At 41.6% G+C, this 24108-nt stretch overlaps 2 pseudogenes across 1 annotated transcript; one reads left to right on the forward strand and one right to left on the reverse strand.

The window, feature by feature from the left end:
• Nucleotides 2279-2870, forward strand: Gm17851 (predicted gene, 17851; annotated as a pseudogene).
• Gm5478 (predicted pseudogene 5478) lies at nucleotides 6769-11130 on the reverse strand (annotated as a pseudogene). The gene is made up of 7 exons (NR_003960.1): nucleotides 10561-11130; nucleotides 9805-10019; nucleotides 9417-9477; nucleotides 9164-9259; nucleotides 8333-9035; nucleotides 7546-8191; nucleotides 6769-7438 (listed from the first exon to the last, which is right to left on the reverse strand). The product of NR_003960.1 is annotated as a predicted pseudogene 5478 (transcript).
• Between the last annotated feature and the right edge of the window lie 12978 nt (nucleotides 11131-24108).

The following is a 24108-nucleotide window of genomic DNA, read 5'->3' on the forward strand; positions in this document are numbered from 1 at the left end:
GTCTTCTAATCAGAGGCAGAAAAGGTCTTTGACAAAATATTACAACCTTCAATATAAAAGCCCAGGTATATTATGAATACAAGGAACGTACCTGAGCTTAATAAAGGCATTTTTCTTTAAGCACATAGTAAACATCAACTTGAATGTATAGAAGCTAAGTGCAATTCCAGCAAAATCAGGAACAAGACAAGGTTGTCCACTCCCTCTATACCTACTCAATACAGAAGCTGAAGTCTTAGCTAGAGTCATAAGACAACTGAAGGAGCTCAATGGGACAAAAGTCAAAGTTTCTTTATTTGTAGAATGTATGACATTATACTTGAGTGACCCTAAAAGGCCACTTGGAAACACCTATGGCTAATAGAAAATTCCAGCAAGTATTGGACAGAAGGCTAACTCACAAAGATCAGTATCCTTCCCACAAATAAACAAAACAAAACAAAACAAAAAACCTGACTGAGAGAGAAATCAAGGAAACAACACCTTTCAAAATCGCCTCAAATAATATGAAATATCTTGGGGTAATTCTAATCAAGTAAGGGAAAGACTCTTGCGATAGAACTTTAAGATGCTGACGGAAGAAAATGAAGAAGATATCAGACGATGGAAACATCTTCTGTGCTCATGGGTGGATAGGAGTAACACAGTAAAACTGGCTGCCCTACCAAAAGCTCTATACAGATTCAGTACAATCCTTATGAAAACTTTGACACAATTCTTCACAGATTTTGAAAGGAAAATTTTAAGTTTCATAGACACACACACACACACACACACACACACACACACACACACACACACACACACACACAAACCAGGATAGCTATAACTATTCTCAATGATAAAAGAAAATCTGACAGTATCACCATACCTGAAAGGCTTAAGTGTATCTTAAGGCTCATGATTTAGGGAATGTCAGCTTACTGGAGACATGGTCGACACAGTGACGACTAAAAGCAGAAAGCAGAAGCAATAAAATGGAAAGGCAGCATCTAAGCATTAAGACAGTTAATCTGGATTCCTTAACACGGGAGTTACTGACAGAGGGGTCAGAGAGATGGCTCAGGGATAAAGAACACTCTCTACTCGTTCAGAGATCCTGGATTCAATTCCCAGTTCCCACATCATGGCTCACAGCTCACAACCTTCTGCTAGCTCCAGCTCTAGGGGATCTGACTTGGCACATAAATGATTTACATTATCCATGCAGACAAAAGAAACATTCACATTTTTTTAAAGTTACTAGAAGAAAAATGATTGTAGGAGAATTAAAAGTTACATTAGGCTACTTAAGATTTGTTAACTAAATAAAACAAAAAGGAAAATTATTTACTGACTGCACAATCAAAATATTAAAATGAATAGTGCTAACTAGGGTGTTGAAAACTCAAACATTTCTGTTGTTAAATTTATTTGTTTTTACTTTATGTATAAGAGTATTTTCATGGCAGTAAGTATGTGTACCACAGTTGTGTCTGAGGCCATCAGAGGTTAGGAAGAGATAAGGGATTCCCTGGAACTGTAGTTATGAATGGTTTCAAGCCACCATGTGGGTGCTGGAAACTAAACTCGGATCTTCTGCAAGAGCAGCAAATGTTATTCACCACTGAGCCATCGTTAAAGCCCCTTGAGCAAAATTGAAGGTAATTGAATATATATATATATGAGTATTTTAAGATATAAGGACATTTCTGCATAGGTATAACACAGCCTAACCTTAGATGTAATATTGAATTATATACTGAAGCTATTACATGTTTTCCGAGATCTGCTTTCAAGTACTATTAGGTTGGTGAGTGAATTGAATGGAAGCATGAAAGCAAAAGGCTGACTGTGAGCTGCTCATCTTAAAACTGTCACACAGGTATGGGATAAATGTGTGGCTTATTTTTTTGTCTGTTGGAAATGGGCTGTAAAGAAAAACAGGTTATTCTTTATATTCCTAATCACTACATATCAGTTATGGTCTTACTGGTGGCATACAACGACAGTTGGTCTCCAGTATCTCCTTGGGATGAACAGGCAGGCAGAAAAAAGACCTGGCAGGACATTCAGCAGGACATGCAAAACATTCCTTAGAGTTGATGATTAACTCTGAGACACAGTGAATGAAGAACTGAATTACTGCACTCAGATCAGGTCAGCACTAGACACAGAAGCATTGTCCCTGACTAAAGGAAGCCCAAACTGTAAAGCCTTGTCCTTTCTACTCAGCAACCTCACATCCAGGACCCAACCCAGCTGATTTGTACCATATATAAGCTAGCACAACCATCATCTATTCAGCTCTTCCTGTTTAGCTCTCCACTTCTTCACTTCCCAGAATTCTCATCTTCAAGAACCATGTGTACCAAAACTACCATCAGGAGTCAAACCAGCCACCGTGGCTACAATACCAGCTCAGCCAGAGTACCTGGGTTAAACAGCTCTGGCTTTAGCAGTGTGCCCATGTGCCATTCCTTGGGCTGGAGAGGTTCCCAAGCCATTTGTGGAGGATCTGACTTCCACAGCAGGAGCCTTTATGGTTCGGGGAGCTCTAAGAAGATCTCCATGGGACAGGGCAGCTTTAGGATTGGGGGAGACTATGGCAGCCAATTCAGAGGAGGCTTCATCTTTAAAGGAGGAGCTGGCAATGGTTTTGGCTTTGGTGTTCGACTGACTTTGCTGATAGAGCTGGCTTTGGTGGTGGCTATGGGGGAGCTGGCTTAACCATATGCCCCTCTGGAGGCATCCAAGAGGTCACCATCAACCAGAGTCTCCTCACCCCCTCTGAATCTGTAAATCGACCCCACCATCCAGCAGGTCAGGACTGAGGAGAGGGAGCAGATCAAGACGCTCAACAACAAGTTTGCCTAATTTATCAACAAAGTAAGACATGGTCCTTCCTAGAGCAGCCTGTGTGTCTAGAGTGAATGGCAGACAGGTGGAGGAAGACGCTTCAGGCTTGACTCAGATACTGCCTTTGTTTCCAGTTGATTCTTAGTCCTGGTTTGTGTTCCTCTTTAGTTAGATTGACATCTGGATATCAGGGTCAGAATTTTCTCCTGCAGAGGTTGACCCATATGGGTGTGAGCCCAGTGAACTGAAATGACCTGAGGACTCACACAACAGTCAATTGTACTGAGATGAAAGTACATATATGTGTGTGTATCTATGTATCTATGTATCTATGTATATGTGTATATGTGTATATGTATATACACACACACACACAAACACACACACACACACACACACACACACACACACACACACACACACACACATATATGAATTGAGAGCCATGCCAGACTTAATAAACTGAACCAAACGCTAATGAGCTACTGCCACGCTGCCAGTGCTCTGAATGAGTTCTTTGCATTCTTTAGAGGGATGGGTTGGGGAGCTTCTCTCTGATTGTCCCTCTCAGATCCAGGACCAGGTAGAACACAGAATGGATGTAGGCACAGAGCCCGAGAGGGGAAGCAAACTAGTCTCTGGGTCATAGGAGAATGAAACTCAAACTTCTCTCCCTCACATTTGGCTCTGTCAGGTACAGTTCCTGGAGCATCAGAACAAGGTTCTGCACACTAAGTGGGCTCTGCTGCAAGAACTGGGCATTGGCGTCATAAGTCAGGAACTGGAGCCTTTGTTTGCCTATTATAACGATGACCTTTTGAGAGAACTTGGCAGCATCCTTGACCAAAAGGACCCCTTGGACTCTGAGCTGAGGAGCAAAGAGAAGATGGTGAGGGACTACAAGGGCAAGTAATTTTCAAAGAGGGGAGAATCCAGTTTCTTAAATTATAAAAATGGAAGCCCAAATGTATACATGAATTCCCTGAATTAAGAAAGCTTGGTCACTGAGATTAGAACAGAAAATCATTGGCAAAAAAAGAAAAAGGTTAGGATGAAGGAGGAAGATAGGAAGTTAGGAGACTGAAAAGGAATGAATTGTTTAATTTAAAAAAATCAAATTTTAGCTAGATGTGGATATGTTACAGAAATGGCACCTGGATCCGAAGCTGTCATTGATGCTGTACACCTGCTGCACACAATGTAGTGCACCTCTACTCTTGCATAGGAGAAATTCTAGGTGCTGCTGGACATGACCTTATGAGGGGAAAGGAAGTTTAATCTAGCTACCTGTCAGGTGATCTCCTTGGGTGAGTCAGAGGTGTGGGGAACACAGGACTACCTTCACCAGGACGTGCAGGTCCAATTGAGAAGGAGGGAGAGTTGTTCTACTCATGACAATCTCCAGATTGGATAGACCTCAACCACACTCTACTCTGGACTGTCTTCTTCCAGCCCCATGACTCTCTGCCATCATGCAGAATCAATTGGATAACTCTAATATAGGAAAATGTTGCTTAGCAGCTTTAAGAACTTGAGACAAAGTTGAGGAGCCCTAGAATATGTCCACCTCATTTACAAACTTATACACCTCGGTTTACATAACAGCAATTTCTGTATTCTTTACTGGTTAACAGACAATTATGAAAACATTTTGAGAAGTGGGATAAGAATCTGTTCCCAGGTCTTGGATCATGAATGTGTTCGACCCTACCAGCAAGATGGAGGAGTTGTCCTTGAGATGGCTGGACTCTGATGACTCTTTATAACAGCAACTATTCAGCTGTAGGGAAATCCCCAGCTCCCTGGGGCCTGAGACATTGAATTTGTTTTCCCCCTATGATGAAACGGACTCTGAAAATGATCTGGTGATACTTAGAATAATTCTTTTGCTTGTTCCCAACACAGTGAGTTATTTGCTTGTTGACCTAGAACTATTGCTGAAGAATGGTAGGAATAGAGGGATCCAGTCATGTTGCTTCATAGGCCATGCTCCAGTAGATTGTCTTGAACTCATTCATTTACACGCAACACAAAGCACAATCATGGGGGGGGGGCAGATAATACATAAAGCTGGAAGGGAAGATGGTAAAGGGATAGAGGAGGAATAGGAAGGGGAGAAATGAAAAGTAGTTTTGGTTAAAACACATTCTATGCTCATAGGAGACACCAAATGTTAAAAAGAAACATTTAGATGCATGTGTAATAGGAGTATTCTGTGCATCTATGGTATCTGCACAGGTGCATATGTACATTCATGTGTGTGCATCTGTGTGAACATTCTAGGTTTCTGCTTCTACAATCATTCTCCACTTTGCTTATTGAGCCCAGAACTTGGGCTACTTTCTCTTGCCAGCTTGCCCCTGGTAACACTATTTATACTTCCAGAGGGTTGGAATTACATGTGGGCCACCATAACCATCAACCTTGTGGAACTAATATTTATGCCAGCGAATCATCCCTTTGGTCCTCTTTTGGTATTCATTTATTACATTTGTAATATACACATGTTACATGAATTAAATTTCATTTGAATCGCTCTATAGATGATCCTGTTGTGATGATTTCCATATTCTATTTTACCTGTCAGTCAGTTATTGTCCTTTCTGTTGTCCCATATATGCATATGTGTCAAGAGAAGGCTTAGAATTAGATATAAGTCATTATTTTTTTTCCTATTGAGGAGTTCTGGGCAGAGACTGAAGAGAATCCAAGGTGTCAAGCTTCTAGTGTTATGTGAACAGTAGCAATCATGTAACAAAAAGAAAATTATGCAGAAAGATCAAGAAACAGCAACAAAACAAGGAACACAGCAATTGGTCTGTGTACTTGGGGATAAGGATGCTGGGCGTTATTTGAGGGAACAATGGGGCTGAAGAAGTGTCAGAAAGGAATCAAATAATCGAACTCACAATCAAGCTGAGGTTGCCCTGCTCACTCATGGGTTAAACCAGGAGAGGACAGATAGGAGTGAAATCAAAACTTCTGGTGTGCAACATGTAAACAAAAATTCTTTGAAAATCCATGGTGGGTGGCTAAAGGTATGAGAAGGAGCCAACATTCCCCTAAAGCCTTCATGATTTTCAAAATGAGATTTTCAGGTTTTGAATGAGTCTGAGTGCCTGAACTTGACCACTCTGAATGTCTCCAGTATTTCTCATTTGTAGTTGGGATGCAAAGTAGCACGTGAACACCTTGTTGTGTTTCTGCTGTCCCTTTAGGACACCTTTACAGTAATAAAATTTCAGGTCTGAAAGAAGAAATATTCACTGCTATTGTGGTTGGTTGGCAGGCAGTTTTCTTGGTCATGAAGGAAACTGTGGTTCTCAAACAAATAACTTCTTCTCTTCTAAAATAGACTCTGGCTATACCTGTCCACGAATGTTTCTCCAACCCAATGCTCTGCCTGAGTGCTGTGATCTACTGGTGATCAAAGCACAGGGGCCTAACAACTAATTTCTAATAATGGCTGTTATCATGGTGGGTACATTCACACCTGCAGACTAGGTTCTCACTGACAGGCAATTCATATGGGAAGGAAGACTCAACTGATATTTCTTGACAATTTCTAAGGAAAGGAAGGGAAACACATGAAAAATGGATACATTAAAAATTGTTCATAAGAAAATGAAGGAAATATAGGCTCCCCACAAAGACTATCAATTTGATAATGAAGGAGTAGGTGAGGGTTTGAATGAAGACACCTAGGATGGACTGGTGGGTGGGAAATCAAGGGGTAAAGGGATGGAATTCTATTTTACCTTAAAAAGTTTTTAAATGAAATTAAATGCAAAATTAAATTATAGGAGACTAACAAATTAAGATATACAGCAGTGAGAGAGAAAATTAATGATACACTAAAAGGACCTTGCCTAGCAAGGCCATGGATATTCTATATTTAAAAATCAAAAAATACACATGTGAAAGTTATTATTTATAAACCTGCTTTATTTAGCAATTACAAGGGAGCAAAGAGCAGAGGTAACATCACATGAGCAAAGACATCACAGGACCAGTGACTGTACAGGGAATTTTCCGGTGTTGAAAGATGGGGTTTCTCAGGCCGCTGGAAACTCAAAGGGACGTGTGCATTTCTTGAGTAAGAACAAGACAATGATTTCCAGAATGAAGAAGACAAAGACAACCTTTCACAAGAACCCCAGAGATAGAGGAAGGAAGGCCGGAGCCTAGAAACCCAATTACAGCATGAAGCACAAAATGTGTGTGAATCGTGATGTGAGCTCAGAGGATGACTCAAAACATGAGCAGTGAGATCCCAAGAGGAGCAAGTGGACACAGCCTCCTCACACCCAAGCAGATAGCAAAGGAGGAGATGCAGGGAGGAGATGCCCCTGTACACAGGGCATTACAGCCAGGCTATTTGGGGTCCACAACAAGCTCTGGTGGTTGGAACTGATGGTGGAAGGATTGCCAACAGAGGAGTTGAGGCCACCTCTGATGACTCTGCCACTTCCAGCACTGAAGCCATACCTACCATGGACACTGGCATAGGAATGGCTGCTGCCCCTGCCCGGGCCTAAGCTGCTGCTGGCACCACCTGTGCTGCCATAGGCTCTGGACACGGTGGACTGCTGCTTCACAGCTGTGAAGGAGGAAAAGGACACCGCAGCAGACATGGTTAGCACTCTGTGACCAGCTGACCCAGTCGCAAGGGCAGTAGAAAGGGATTCAGACAGGCAGAGCACTTACAGGTGTTGACTGGTCCAGCACCTTCTCCACTGAACCTAAGAGAGGAAAGCAGCAAGTGAGAACTAGGCAGCCATCACCTCAGTCCCAATGGGAACCCTCAATCTGTTGAAGGTCCAGAATCTTCTGGAAAGAAATCTATTTTTTAATACTCCTGTATTTATTCTATGTATTTGGGTTCACTCTACCTGTTTTTAGACACCCATGAAGAGGGAACTTGATCCAAGTAGAGACGGTAGTGAGCCATCATATGGCTTCTGAGAATTGAAGTCAGTAACTCTAGAAGAACTAAACACTGAGCCATCTCTCCAGCACAGGAAGGAGTTTCTTGAAGTAACCATGGTGAGCACAGCCACTGCTCCCTCTTCTTGTGCTCAGTGCTGGCACCATGGAGCTGTCCTCAGGGGCTGGAGGTTGTACTTACGCACCTGTACTCCTCTCCTTCCAGAATTGCCCTATAGGCAGCGATTTCCACATCAAGGCCCAGCTTGGCATTCATGAGCTCCTGGTATTCATTCAGCATCCTGGCCGTGTCCTGTTTGACCTTCTGCAGGGCATCCTCCATCCCTTCCATCTTGCCCCTGGCATCGTTCAGGGCCATCTCCCCACGTCTCTCAGCATCATCAATTTCGGCTTGCAGTTTGGAAAGCTGGGCAGAGAGGGCAACCAAAAAAATCTCGCAGTGTGCATCTCTGCAGAGGTTGAGCCCCAGACCATAATTTCTGGTGAACTAGACTTAAAGGACAGAAAACAATGACCTGCAACCCCTGCATTTCTCTGTCTGCCCCACCTGCTTCTTAACACTGTCAATCTCAGCTTTCAGCCTCCTGATAATGCGGTTGATCTCAGCGATCTCCTGCTTGGTGTTGCGCAGGTTGTCCCCATGTCTGCCAGCTGTGACCTGTAGCTCCTCATACTGAAGGCCAAACAAAGAGAGAAAATTTATGTGAGTTGTTACATGCAGAAGCAAATCCACCGCTAAGTGGCACACACTTCCATGGATGTGATGGCTTTTCTGCAAGACAAGCTGTAGACCACAGAATCCTTTGTTCCCTCAGGAAGTGAAATCGTTTTCTAGTGTCTCATGAGGATCCGTGGTCAGAGTATAAGAAAAAAGAGCCCTGGACACCATTTATGTTAACTTTGCATCTGCCTCTAGGGTCTTGTTCTCTTAGAATAAAACATCTGTCCATAACACAAGGACATAATACATTTGCTGTGAGAACACCCCAGCTTCTCTTTAAGGGGTCTCCATGACTGAACTCAGAGACTCATGGAGTTTAGAGTGGTTCCCAGGCATCCTTATTGCCCTGCATCCCAACACTCACTTTAGTCTGGTACAAAGTCTCAGCTTCTGCACGACTTCTCTGAACAATGTCCTCATACTTGGCCTTGACCTCGGCAATGATGCTGTCCAAGTCCAGGCTACGGTTGTTGTCCATGGAGAGGACCACAGTTGTGTCTGAGACGACAGTTTGTACCTGAGACAGTTCCTGCAGAACAGAAATTGCCACAGCACCTCTGTCTGAGTGGATCACAGAGGTTCCCAACACTTTGCACTGGAGAATATAAAGGGAGTGAGAAGGAGAAAGAGAGAGAAGGAGAGAACTGGGGGACTTACTGCCTCAAAAATAACTCTCAGGAAGTTGATCTCGTCTGCAACACTATCTGCCTTGGCTTGCAGTTCAACCTTGGTCATGTAGGCAGCATCTACATCCTGAGAAATCCATGAACAACAGGGAGTCAGGTTAACTCTCTACCCCAGACCATTGACATCTGTCTCCACCACCACCATTTCTCTGGGATGGACTGGACAGGCAAGGCCATTTATGCCATTCAGCAGAGAAACCCATCTCCATGACTAGTCAGCTCACCTTTTTCACGGTTACAAATTCATTCTCTGCTGCTGTGCGCTTGTTGATTTCATCTTCATATCTATGAGAGGAAATGTGTACCACAATGGAGTCAAAGAGATGATTCCATCAATGGCAGCCTGTGACTCTGCCCCATATTCTATGAATATAGCATATCCACACATGGCTAAAACATGTTTTTTTTTTAATTGACTGATTCTTTCCTTTTCTATCTTCCAATGTTCTATAACCCTAGGCCCTGCTTGGTTGTAGCCTTTTGTCTGTTGACAGTAAGTTGTCATTTTCATCTCTGTGACCAAACTTTCTTAAATCATGGAACCCTTGTCTAGATTTGGGCTTCCATTTTTATGAAGTTAGGAGACTGGATTCCTCCTTCTTTGTAACTCACTTGCCTTTGTAGTCCTCCGCTGTGTCCTGCATCTTTCTCAGCTCAGAATCCAGGTGACCCCTCTCTCCAGTGATACTGTCCAGTCGTCTGCGGAGGTTGCTGATGTACTGCTCAAACAGAGTCTCCAAGTCAGGCCTCTGGTTCTTGGTGCCCTGCTCCTGCAGCAGAGCCCACTTGGTGTCCAGGACCTTGTTCTGCTGCTCCAGGAACTGCACCTGGAGGGGCCGAGCATGAGGAGCAAAAGTTTGTGTTTCCTCCTTCTATGACCACTTCACTAGTGTGGGTGCCTTCTCAGGCTGTCTGACTAAACTCATTCAGTGTAGATAGAACCTGGTCCTGGGTCTGAGAGGGATACTCCAGCACCACCTCTCTAAGGAAGGCAGAGCACTCTTGCAGAGCACTGGCAGCCTAGCAGTGTGTTACTGAAGTGTGCTGCAGCTTAGTGAGCCTGGCATGTCCCCCAGCTGCACTATACATAGATATAGACTTTCATCTCACTAGAGTCCTCTGTTGGGTGAGTTCTTAGGCCATCTCAGACCATTGTGATCAGACATCCTTATGGGACAACCTCTGGAGGAGAGGAGCGCTGACCCTGATTTCCAGATGCCAGTCTAACTGAAGAGGAACACAAACCAGGACAGAGCATCAACTAGCAACACAGGCAGTATCAGAGCTGAGACTGAAGCCTCTTCCCTACACCTCTGTTCAGCATTCCCTGTAGACACACAGATTGCTCTAGGGAGGACCATGTCTCACCTTGTCGATGAAGGAGGCAAACTTGTTGTTGAGGGTCTTGATCTGCTCCCTCTCCTCAGTCCTGACCCACTGGATGGTGGGGTCGATTTGCACGTTCAGAGGGGTGAGGAGGTTCTGGTTGATGGTGACCTCTTGGATGCCTCCAGGTGGGCACACCGGGAAGCCAGCTCCCCCATAGCCACCACCAAAGCCAGCTCCACCACCGAAGCCAAAGCCACTACCAGCTCCACCTCCAATGCCGAAGCTTCCTCCAAATCGGCTGCCATAGGCTCCTCCAAATCGGCTGCCATAGCCTCCTCCAATGCCACAGCTGCCCCCTCCGATGGAGATCCTCTTGGAGCTCCCCACACCATAGAGGCTCCTGCTGCCAAAGCCAGCTCCTCCACACATTGCACTGGAGCCACCCTGCCCCGGGAGCGGCACACGGACACACTGCTGAAGCCAGAGCGGTTGAGCCCAGGTACTCTGGCTGAGCTAGCACTGAAGCCACAGTGGCTGGTTTGAATCCTGATGGTGGATTTGGTAGACATGGTTCCTAGAGAAGAAAATGGGATATGGAGAGACACAATGCACTGCTAAACAGAATAGTGTGGATCATGCTCCAGGTCGCAGCTTATATATGTTACAGATAGGCTGTGCTGGGTCCTGAAGGCGAGCTTGCAGAATTAGGACAGGGATTTACAGACAGTGAGGTAACTCCAGGATTATTTGAAAATGTTATGAAACATTGAGGTTGCTATTTTGGCATTCTTTAGCCAGGGACAATGCTCATGACTCTAGTATTGACTCTAGCTGTATACAGGATGTCAGTTCTTCATTAAATGTATCTCAGAGTTCGTCACAAACTCTACAAAGATTTTTGCATGTCCTGCTAAATACTGCCACCTCTGCCCCCAGCCTGCCTGCTCTTTTCTCCCATGGAGATACTGGAGACCAGATGTAATTCTATGTCAACAGAAAGATGATAGCTGACCTTGTGTGATTAGGAATATGAAGTATAACCTGTTTTCCTTTAAATCCCATTTGCAACAGATGCAAAGGTCAAATATTCTTATCCAACACCTGTGTGACCGTTTTAGACAAGCAGCTCACAGCCAGCCATTTGCTTTCATGTTCCAATTCATTTCACTCACCAACCTAATAGTGTTTGAAAGCAGATCTCAGAATATATGTAATTCCTACAGTGTATAATTCAGCATTACATCTACAGTTAGGCTGCTTAATACACAATTTAAAATGACCTTAATATATACTCACATATATATTAATTTACCTAAGGTGGGCAGATTTCTGAGTTCAAGGCCAGCCTAGTGTAAAGAGTGAGTTCCAGGACAGCCATGGCTACACAGAGAAACACTGTCTCAAAAAAACTATATATGCATATATATATATATATATATATATATATATATATATATATATATATATGCAAAGGACTTTTAAGAGGCATCACTGTTGACTCACACTCGTTGTTCTTACATAAGGCCTGAGTTTCGTTCCCAGCACATATATGAAGGATTGAAACCATCCATAACTCCAGTTCCAGGGAATCCCATGTCTGCTTCTGATGTCTGAGGTCATCATAAACATGTATGAAACCATACTTATTTTATGAAAATAATCTTATACATTAAAGAAAAACAAACAAATGAAACAACAGAATAATTGATTTTTCTGTACTGTAGTTAGCATTGCTAACTTTAAAATTTTGTTAGTTCTATTATGTAAATTCACACCATGATGTCATGGTTCTTGTTTTATTTACATCATGGATCTTAAATAATTTAACCTAATTTTTTTTCCTATAAACTTATTTCCGAGTATTTAAAAAAATGTGTACGGATGTTTTGTCTGCATGAATAATTTAAAACACTTATGCCGCTGGTTCCCTTGGAGGCCAAAAGTATGAATCAGGTCCTTTAGACTTGGAGTTACCAGAAGGTTGTGAGTTCTGAGCCATCATGTGGGGAACTGGGAATTGAACCCAGGACCTCTAGACAGTGTTCTTTTCCATCTCTCTGTCCCCTCTGTTAGTATTTCCTGTGTAAAGGAATCCAGGTTAACTGTCCTTATTGCTTCAGCTGCCGCTTTTCCAGGTTATTGCTTCTGCCCTTTGCTTTGCAGGCTACTTTGTCTACCTAGTCTTCTGTAAACTGACATTCCTACATTGTGAGTCTTAAGATATACTCGACTTTCAGAGCTGGTGAACTGACAGTTTTTCTGTTACTACTAAGGATATTTACAACTATCCTGGGGTTTTTATTTTGTTTGTTTGTTTTTTCATATGAAGCTAAAATTTTTCCTCTCAAGCTTGTGAAGAATTGTGTTGGAGTTTTGACAAGGCTTGCATTAAATCTCTGAAGCATTTTTGATAGGATGGCCATTTTCACTCTTTAACTCCTATGGGCCCATGATCATGGGAAAAATTTCCATCTTCTGACATCTACTTCACTTTCTTCCTTCAGCATCTAAAAGTTTCTATCACAGGAGTCACTCTGTTCCTAGGTTAGAATTACCCCAAGGTATTTTGTCTTAATTTAGGCTATTGTGAAACCTCATGTTTCCGTGATTTCTCTCTCAGTCGGTGTCATCTGTATATAAGAAGGCTACTGATTTTTGTGAGTTAATCTTGTATCCAATACTTGCTGAAAGTGTCTATCACTTTTCCAAGTGGCCTTTTAAAGGTCACTCATGTATAGTCTCAAACCATGTGTAAGTAAAGATACTTTGATTTCGTCCTTTCTAATTTGTGTCCTGTTGATGTCCTTCAGTTGTCTTACTGCTCTAGCTAAGACCTCAGGTTTTGTATTGAATAGGTATGGGCAGAGTGGATGGCTTTGTTTTGATTGTAGTGGAATTGTCCTGTGGTTCTATACATTTAAGGTGATGTTGTCTAAGGGCTTGATGTAAACTGCCATTTATTATGTTTGAGGCATGTTTCTTTTTTTAAATAATACATCTGTAATTGAATTCAAGACCTCCAGAAAAGCAGACAGTGCTCTTAAATGTTGAGCCATCTCTCTAGACCCTCTTTATTGATTTTTTATGTGGTATGAGTATGAGTTATATTGACCTTGTAAATGAATTGGTCAGTGTTCTTTCTTCTGCTTCTATTTTGTTAAATAATTTGAGGACAATTGGTGTTAAGTCTTCTGTGAAAATCTGCGAAAATTCTGAGGTTTTATTTTCTTACACCAGTACAGAATTTCCTCAATATGGTGGGTTTTGATCATCATCATCCTTGAAGTGTAATGTGGTGCTGTCAGAAGTTGACATGTCTCAGTGCTTAAAAAGAGGGTGTTTAATTAATAAAAATTTGTTTAAATGCCATATTCTGTGAGTCTTTGAGGTATTTAAAGCCCTCTGTCTATTCATAGCATAACTGAACAAGAAAACATTGCCCATCTCCAGCTTAGTATACATACAACCCAGGATGTGTACTTTGTGATAATTCATACTAGTATGTGACTTGACTGTGAGTTTGTGTGAGTGTGACTATTATCCTGTATTTCTTTATTTTTATATTTTTATTAGGTATTTTCCTCATTTACATTTCCAATGCTATCCCAAAAGTCCCCCATACCCTCCCCCCACTCCCCTACCCACCCACTCCCACTTTTTGGCCCTGGCGTTCCCCTGTACTGGGGCATATAAAGTTTGCAAGTCCAATGGGCCTCTCTTTCCAGTGATGGCCGACTAGGCCAACTTTTGGTACATATGCAGCTAGAGTCAAGAGCTCTGGGGTACTGGTTAGTTCATAATGTTGTTCCACCTATAGGGTTACAGATCCCTTTAGCTCCTTGGGTACTTTCTCTAGCTCCTCCATTGGGGGCCCTGTGATCCATCCAATAGCTGACTGTGAGCATTCACTTCTGTGTTTGCTAGGCCCCTGCATAGTCTCACAAGAGACAGCTATATCTGGGTCCTTTCAGCAAAATCTTGCTAGTGTGTGCAATGGTGTCAGCGTTTGGAAGCTGATTATGGGATGGATCCCTGGATATGGCAGTCTCTTGATGGCCCATCCTTTCGTCACAGCTCCAAACTTTGTCTCTGTAACTCCTGTCATGGGTGTTTTGTTCCCAATTCTAAGAAGGGGCAAAAAATATGGAACGCTGTGTATTTCTTAACCCTTCCTAATAGTTACAATAGCAGCTATTAAAATTACTGGGAATAAACCTTGTGTTTTTAAATGAGTCCCATGGGCAAAATGGCTATACATGTGTTAAAACACACGTTTATTATGTTGTAACAAAACTAATCTTAAACTTTGTATCAAAATATAATGATTGATACCAATGAGAATCTTAAATATGTATCAATATAGGAAATTCTGTACCGATGTAACAAAACGTAACCTCAATTATACAGCACAATATAAAGGTCTCAACCAAGGTAAGAACCTGGCTATAATTCTTCGCTTTGTTTTGAGAGTAGATTCAATATTTACCCCTATTTATATTATTTGTTATAATATTTCTATATCTTCGCTATTCTTTTCCACCCCTTTCTCTTACATTAGGAAGAAAGGCATGTAGAGGAAAGGAAAGGAAGTAAAAAAGAAATCCCTGAAACTTACCGTTCTATTTCACTTCCTCCTTCTCCAGGACAATAATTATTGGTAATCATCCTTTAAAATGACACCATATCTCTAACTGATAAAGTGACCAAAACCATCCATTCCAGTTTAAGGGACTGGGATGGTGGTCTTCTAATAATTGCTTCCTGCTGAAATGGGGTACAGAAATCTTGTTTGGAGACCAAAAGGTAATTGGAAAAAAATGATTAAATTTAAAGAAAGCTTTGAGGCATCAGTTGTTGTCCAGTCCTGATAATCTTTGAGAGTTCAGAAATTAATTTAAATACTGACTGGAATAGTTGGAAACGCTGGATGAACTGAGGTATCAGGTATGAACAGTCCTTTCTAAAGCTGCTCTAGAAGCAAGGCTCTGAAAACAATATCAGTTTGTGGCAGGATCTACCAGGAAGATGGAACAGTATGTCTCACATCTCAGCATCTCAGGATCCTTGAGGGTGAATCCTGTCAGCAATGCCCCCCTTGTCTATTATTCTGAAATATGCAAGCATTGCAAGCAATACATATTTCTAAAAGGATATCTGTAAGGATGAGCAGGGTGCACAGATCAATTAAGGATGATTTTCTGGTCTTTGTGTAGGTGAAAAACATCTGTCCATCTCTAGAAGTAGTGTAGATCATGTATCAGATTGTAATATCCATTTTTTCTATATTATTTAAAAGAACAGGATTGAGGATTTTGTAGTCAAGAAGATCTATTTGCTCTGTAAAGATATTTTTCTATATCTCAGTCCATCTCAGATCTTTTCTCAATAGAAGGAGCAACACATATATCAACAGTCTGGTTGATCTTGCCAATCTCCTTTTTTCTGTCTGTATACAAGATCTTCAGGGGGTCTCCCTCTGTCAAGAAAAGGAGTCCATGTCCTCTTTTTCTTTCCTGTTAACACAAGCCTAGAGCCTCTCTCCCAACACAACATGACTTTGGTCCAGCAGTTTAAAGTCATTAACAGGATAGAAAATTCAATCTAGTAGTCCAATTTCTATTGAGTTTTATCTCTCTCATAGAGAATTTTAAATGCCATTACAAATATCGAATTTATACCCACTCTCATTTTAATAATTTAAAACAATGTAAAACAATTAATTCTATTTCAAACTACCATTATTTACAATTATTATTATTATTATTATTATTAATCAATTAATTGAGGCAGGGTTTCTCTATGTTGCCCTGGCTGACTTGAATTTGCTCTGTATGTGAGGCTGGCCTTGAAATTAAAAGAAACATGTATGACCCAGCCCTTGTCTGCCAAGTATTAAGACCAGAGTGGTGGATTTATTTATTTATTATCCATGTACCCTTGAAAAGATTTATATCAATTCCCATTGCTTTCTCCCTTTTGTGAAGCTTAATATCGATGTGGATAAACAAACTTATATTGCCTTTTATTTTATATGAATTAATTTGATATTCCTCTCTGCATTGATGTTTGTTTAAATTTCCTTCCATTTACTGTAAAGCATATTGCAAGCCACCATGTATCTGCTGAGAGATTTTGGCTTGGGCCCTGTGCCATGTGCCAGGAAGTCTTCACAGTCACCATGGGGTACAGAATTTCCCTGTGGGAGCTCACATTCAAGGAGACCAGATACTTGTAGCTGCTTAATATACTGTGACATGATTCACGATGTTGTTTGTAATTTTTTGACCTTGGTAGGCATGCAGCCCTGCTCGCAGTATGCCAAAAGGCAGGACTTTGCTTATTTTGTTGCATAGCAGTAGCTTTCAGAATCTGGGCAATTAGGCTGCAGTCCATACCAAGCAGCCAAAGCTGTATATTTGGCAGCATAGAGCAATACCCAGCAAAGCCCTGGCTGGTGTATTAGCCTGCTAGTTTGTAGCTCATTCGCGCTGCCTTTTGGCATTGGATAGATTCGGGGCATAGCTCTATTTTAGCTCATGCCTTAACTCCTGGAATCACCCCTATCCCTTTATTCCCTTATGCCAAACCAGCATGCCTTCCAGTCCTTGCAACAGCCCTGCAGGCCTTGAGGAAAAACCAACATTGCTACAGAACCAATTCTCTCTGCCTCCATAGCATTAAGCAGGCAGTGTTACTTTCTTTTTTTTTTTTTCCAGGAATCTAAAATCATTTTTTTTTTCACAATTAAGTTTTTGTCACAGGTTGGTTCACCAATATGTCAATGTAAATGCTTAATCTCCGTCATGGGTTTCTGTCCAGCCTTTGATCATGTAATTCCCAGATAAAAGACATATAACATTTGTATTCATGATAGGCCTTTAATGCACTATAGCTGGCCAAATATCTTCCCTCTAAGCTTTTAAAATCTACTTCCAAACCAATAACCTGAGGTCATAATTTGCCATGTTCCATCTGGGCAGATCTTAATGCTGATTGGACAGTCTCCCTACTGTGATTTCATGCTTAACAGATCCCATACAATCTTCTCATCCCTTCACCATCCTCTTCTCACTTGTCGTCCTCCTCAGATGCCAAGTCCATGAAATGAAACCCCCAACATCTTCTGTGCCCAGCTATAAGCTGTTGGCATCTTTATTTAATCAATGCTTTCAAATTAATAAGCAATGTCACATAGCATCACTTGATATATCAGCAGACTCTCTTATCCCTGAGAGTCAGCAGGCTTTGGGGCCAGTATTTACCATTGCATTATATTATATACTATAATACATATATACATGTATACACATATGCATGTGTACATAATACAACTATGCACATATACACATATGAATTTATATGGGAATACACTTAACATATATAAAAACAGTCATTGAAAGTGAAAATTTCTGGTTTTCCTTGGAGACTCATTGTGCCAGGTGAAGATTTTCTGGAAACTGTTTTATGAGGATGATTTTGCTGAAACAGACATGTGGGAAGAAGTTTTGCTGAGAAGAGATGTTTTGTTTTGTTTTGTTTCTGTAAGCTGCATATAAAAGTGGCATGTGATGGTTGGCTAGAGTGGATATTTGAAGAACACTCAATGTTAGGAAATGATATAAATATAACCCAACAGACAGTTGATGGAGCTGTGTAGTATTGGTTCTCCTTGTCGCTTTTCACTTATCATCTTTTGTGAGGACTTCATAGAGAGAAATGCACCAAAGATCTTCTGGTGGTGTTCCAGCAGCTTCTTGCTGCTTCTGCTGACTCAGGCCTATTGGCAGAGCCTTGCAGTTTCTTCTGGATTGAAATGCAGTTGCCGATTCATGAATGGTGTTTGTGAGGGGATTGAGCTACCTCTGCTGATTTATGTGACCTTAACTGCTGATATCCTGACAATGCAGATAGGATTTGCTTGAAAGGACTATTTATAAACAGGTCCACATCTGCCTTTGCCCTATTAACCTTTCCTTTCCACATCCTCTGGAGAGTGGTGGGCTAGAAGGGATGTTAAAGCATTTAAGTGCCCTTATTTCACTAGGTTCCACAAATACAAGCCTAGAAGCCCCTGGTGGTTTTTGAGCAGAATTGTACTAGATTTTCACAGAAGACTTAACAACAACACTCCTAAAATTATTCCACAAAATACAAAGGAAGAAACACTTCTTAATTCATTACTAGGCTACAGTAACCATGACACCCAACCACATAAAAACCCAATAATGAGATGGATCCCCAGGTGGGGCAGTCTCTAGATGGTTATTCCTTCAGTCTCTGCTCCAAACTTTGTCTCTGTAACTCCTTCCATGGGTATTTTGTTCCCCCTTTGAAAAAGGATTGATGTATCCACACTTTGGTCTTCCTTCTTGAGTTTTATGTGTTTTGAAAATTGTATCTCGGGTACTCTGAGCTTCTGAGCTAATATCCACATATCAGTGAGTGCATATCATGTGTGTTCTTTTGTGATTGGGTTACCTCACTTAGAATGATATCCTCCAGATCCATCCATTTGTCTAAGAATTTCATGAATTCATTGAAGGAGCTAGAGAAAGTACCCAAGGATCTGAAGGTGTTTGCATCCCCATAGGAGGAAAAACAATATGAACTAACCAGTACCCCCAGAGTTCCCTGGCACTAAACCATCAGTCAAAGAAAACAAATGGTGGGACTCATGGCTCTAGCTGCATCTATAGCAGAGGATAGCCTAGTCAGTCATCAATGAGAGGACAGGCCCTTGGTCCTGTGAAAGTTCTGTGCCACAGTATAGGGGAATGGCAGGACCAGGAATTGGGAGTGGATGGGTCGATGAACGGGGGAGGGGCAGGGGATAGGGGATTATTGGAGGGTAATATAGGAAATGAGATAAAATTTGAAATGTGGCCTGGCTGGGGAGGCGACCTAAGCCACAGCAGCAGCGGTCGCCATCTTGGTCCGGGACCCGCCGAACTTAGGGAATTAGTCTGAACAGGTGAGAGGGTGCGCCAGAGAACCTGACAGCTTCTGGAACAGGCGGAAGCACAGAGGCGCTGAGGCAGCACCCTTTGTGGGCCGGGGACAGCCAGCCACCGTCCGGACCGGAGGACAGGTGCCTGTCCGGCTGGGGAGGCGGCCTAAGCCACAGCAGCAGCGGTCGCCATCTTGGTCCGAGACCCGCCGAACTTAGGAAATTAGTCTGAACAGGTGAGAGGGTGCGCCAGAGAACCTGACAGCTTCTGGAACAGGCGGAAGCACAGAGGCGCTGAGGCAGCACCCTGTGTGGGCCGGGGACAGCCGGCCACCTTCCGGACCGGAGGACAGGTGCCCACCCGGCAGGGGAGGCGGCCTAAGCCACAGCAGCAGCGGTCGCCATCTTGGTCCCGGGACTCCAAGGAACTTAGGAATTTAGTCTGCTTAGGTGAGAGTCTGTACCACCTGGGAACTGCCAAAGCAACACAGTGTCTGAGAAAGGTCCTGTTTTGGGCCTTCTTCTTCGGCCAGGAGGAGGTCCAAATACAAGATATCTGCGCACCTTCCCTGTAAGAGAGCTTGCCAGCAGAGAGTGCTCTGAGCACTGAAACTCAGAGGAGAGAATCTGTCTCCCAGGTCTGCTGATAGACGGTAACAGAATCACCAGAAGAACAATCTCTAAACAGAGTCAACTATAACTACTAACTCCAGAGATTACCAGATGGCGAAAGGTAAACGGAGGAATCTTACTAACAGGAACCAAGACCACTCACCATCACCAGAACCCAGCACACCCACTTCGCCCAGTCCAGGGAACCCCAACACACCTGAGAACCTAGACCTAGATTTAAAAGCATATCTCATGATGATGGTAGAGGACATCAAGAAGGACTTTAATAAATCACTTAAAGAAATACAGGAGAACACTGCTAAAGAGTTACAAGTCCTTAAAGAAAAACAGGAAAACACAATCAAACAGGTAGAAGTCCTTACAGAAAAAGAGGAAAAAACATACAAACAGGTGATGGAAATGAACAAAACCATACTAGACCTAAAAAGGGAAGTAGACACAATAAAGAAAACTCAAAGCGAGGCAACACTAGAGATAGAAACCCTAGGAAAGAAATCTGGAACCATAGATTTGAGCATCAGCAACAGAATACAAGAGATGGAAGAGAGAATCTCAGGTGCAGAAGATTCCATAGAGAACATCGGCACAACAATCAAAGAAAATGGAAAATGCAAAAAGATCCTAACTCAAAATATCCAGGAAATCCAGGACACAATAAGAAGACCAAACGTACGGATAATAGGAGTGGATGAGAATGAAGATTTTCAACTCAAAGGTCCAGCAAACATCTTCAACAAAATTATTGAAGAAAACTTCCCAAATCTAAAGAATGAGATGCATATGAACATACAAGAAGCCTACAGAACTCCAAATAGACTGGACCTGAAAAGAAAATCCTCCCGACACATAATAATCAGAACATCAAATGCACTAAATAAAGATAGAATACTAAAAGCAGTAAGGGAAAAAGGTCAAGTAACATATAAAGGCAAGCCTATCAGAATTACACCAGATTTTTCACCAGAGACTATGAAAGCCAGAAGAGCCTGGACAGATGTTATACAGACACTAAGAGAACACAAACTGCAGCCCAGGCTACTATACCCAGCCAAACTCTCAATTATCATAGAGGGAGAAACCAAAGTATTCCACGACAAAACCAAATTCACGCATTATCTCTCCACGAATCCAGCCCTTCAAAGGATAATAACAGAAAAAAACCAATACAAGAACGGGAACAACGCCCTAGAAAAAACAAGAAGGTAATCCCTCAACAAACCTAAAAGAAGACAGCCACAAGAACAGAATGCCACCTTTAACAACTAAAATAACAGGAAGCAACAATTACTTTTCCTTAATATCTCTTAACATCAATGGTCTCAACTCGCCAATAAAAAGACATAGACTAACAAACTGGCTACACAAACAAGACCCAACATTTTGCTGCTTACAGGAAACTCATCTCAGAGAAAAAGATAGACACTACCTCAGAATGAAAGGCTGGAAAACAATTTTCCAAGCAAATGGTATGAAGAAACAAGCAGGAGTAGCCATCCTAATATCTGATAAGATTGACTTCCAACCCAAAGTCATCAAAAAAGACAAGGAGGGACACTTCATTCTCATCAAAGGTAAAATCCTCCAAGAGGAACTCTCAATTCTGAATATCTATGCTCCAAATACAAGAGCAGCCACATTCACTAAAGAAACTTTAGTAAAGCTCAAAGCACACATTGCGCCTCACACAATAATAGTGGGAGACTTCAACACACCACTTTCACCAATGGACAGATCATGGAAACAGAAACTAAACAGGGACACACTGAAACTAACAGAAGTGATGAAACAAATGGATCTGACAGATATCTACAGAACATTTTACCCTAAAACAAAAGGATATACCTTCTTCTCAGCACCTCATGGTACCTTCTCCAAAATTGACCACATAATAGGTCACAAATCAGGCCTCAACAGATTCAAAAATATTGAAATTGTCCCATGTATCCTATCAGATCACCATGCACTAAGGCTGATCTTCAATAACAAAATAAATAACAGAAAGCCAACATTCACATGGAAACTGAACAACACTCTTCTCAATGATACCTTGGTCAAGGAAGGAATAAAGAAAGAAATTAAAGACTTTTTAGAGTTTAATGAAAATGAAGCCACAACGTACCCAAACCTTTGGGACACAATGAAAGCATTTCTAAGAGGGAAACTCATAGCTATGAGTGCCTTCAAGAAAAAACGGGAGAGAGCACATACTAACAGCTTGACAACACATCTAAAAGCTCTAGAAAAAAAGGAAGCAAATTCACCCAAGAGGAGTAGACGGCAGGAAATAATCAAACTCAGGGGTGAAATCAACCAAGTGGAAACAAGAAGAACTATTCAAAGAATTAACCAAACGAGGAGTTGGTTCTTTGAGAAAATCAACAAGATAGATAAACCCTTAGCTAGACTCACTAAAGGGCACAGGGACAAAATCCTAATTAACAAAATCAGAAATGAAAAGGGAGACATAACAACAGATCCTGAAGAAATCCAAAACACCATCAGATCCTTCTACAAAAGGCTATACTCAACAAAACTGGAAAACCTGGACGAAATGGACAAATTTCTGGACAGATACCAGGTACCAAAGTTGAATCAGGATCAAGTTGACCTTCTAAACAGTCCCATATCCCCTAAAGAAATAGAAGCAGTTATTAATAGTCTCCCAGCCAAAAAAAGCCCAGGACCAGACGGGTTTAGTGCAGAGTTCTATCAGACCTTCAAAGAAGATCTAACTCCAGTTCTGCACAAACTTTTTCACAAGATAGAAGTAGAAGGTATTCTACCCAACTCATTTTATGAAGCCACTATTACTCTGATACCTAAACCACAGAAAGATCCAACAAAGATAGAGAACTTCAGACCAATTTCTCTTATGAACATCGATGCAAAAATCCTTAATAAAATTCTCGCTAACCGAATCCAAGAACACATTAAAGCAATCATCCATCCTGACCAAGTAGGTTTTATTCCAGGGATGCAGGGATGGTTTAATATACGAAAATCCATCAATGTAATCCATTATATAAACAAACTCAAAGACAAAAACCACATGATCATCTCGTTAGATGCAGAAAAAGCATTTGACAAGATCCAACACCCATTCATGATAAAAGTTCTGGAAAGATCAGGAATTCAAGGCCAATACCTAAACATGATAAAAGCAATCTACAGCAAACCAGTAGCCAACATCAAAGTAAATGGAGAGAAGCTGGAAGCAATCCCACTAAAATCAGGGACTAGACAAGGCTGCCCACTTTCTCCCTACCTTTTCAACATAGTACTTGAAGTATTAGCCAGAGCAATTCGACAACAAAAGGAGATCAAGGGGATACAAATTGGAAAAGAGGAAGTCAAAATATCACTTTTTGCAGATGATATGATAGTATATATAAGTGACCCTAAAAATTCCAACAGAGAACTCCTAAACCTGATAAACAGCTTCGGTGAAGTAGCTGGATATAAAATTAACTCAAACAAGTCAATGGCCTTTCTCTACACAAAGAATAAACAGGCTGAGAAAGAAATTAGGGAAACAACACCCTTCTCAATAGCCACAAATAATATAAAATATCTCGGCGTGACTCTAACGAAGGAAGTGAAAGATCTGTATGATAAAAACTTCAAGTCCCTGAAGAAAGAAATTAAAGAAGATCTCAGAAGATGGAAAGATCTCCCATGCTCATGGATTGGCAGGACCAACATTGTAAAAATGGCTATCTTGCCAAAAGCAATCTACAGATTCAATGCAATCCCCATTAAAATTCCAACTCAATTCTTCAACGAATTAGAAGGAGCAATTTGCAAATTCATCTGGAATAACAAAAAACCGAGGATAGCAAAAACTCTTCTCAAGGATAAAAGAACCTCTGGTGGAATCACCATGCCTGACCTAAAGCTTTACTACAGAGCAATTGTGATAAAAACTGCATGGTACTGGTATAGAGACAGACAAATGGACCAATGGAATAGAATTGAAGACCCAGAAATGAACCCACACACCTATGGTC

Source organism: Mus musculus, chromosome 15 (genome assembly GCF_000001635.26).
Source record: "Mus musculus strain C57BL/6J chromosome 15, GRCm38.p6 C57BL/6J".
Taxonomy (NCBI): Eukaryota; Metazoa; Chordata; class Mammalia; order Rodentia; family Muridae; genus Mus; species Mus musculus.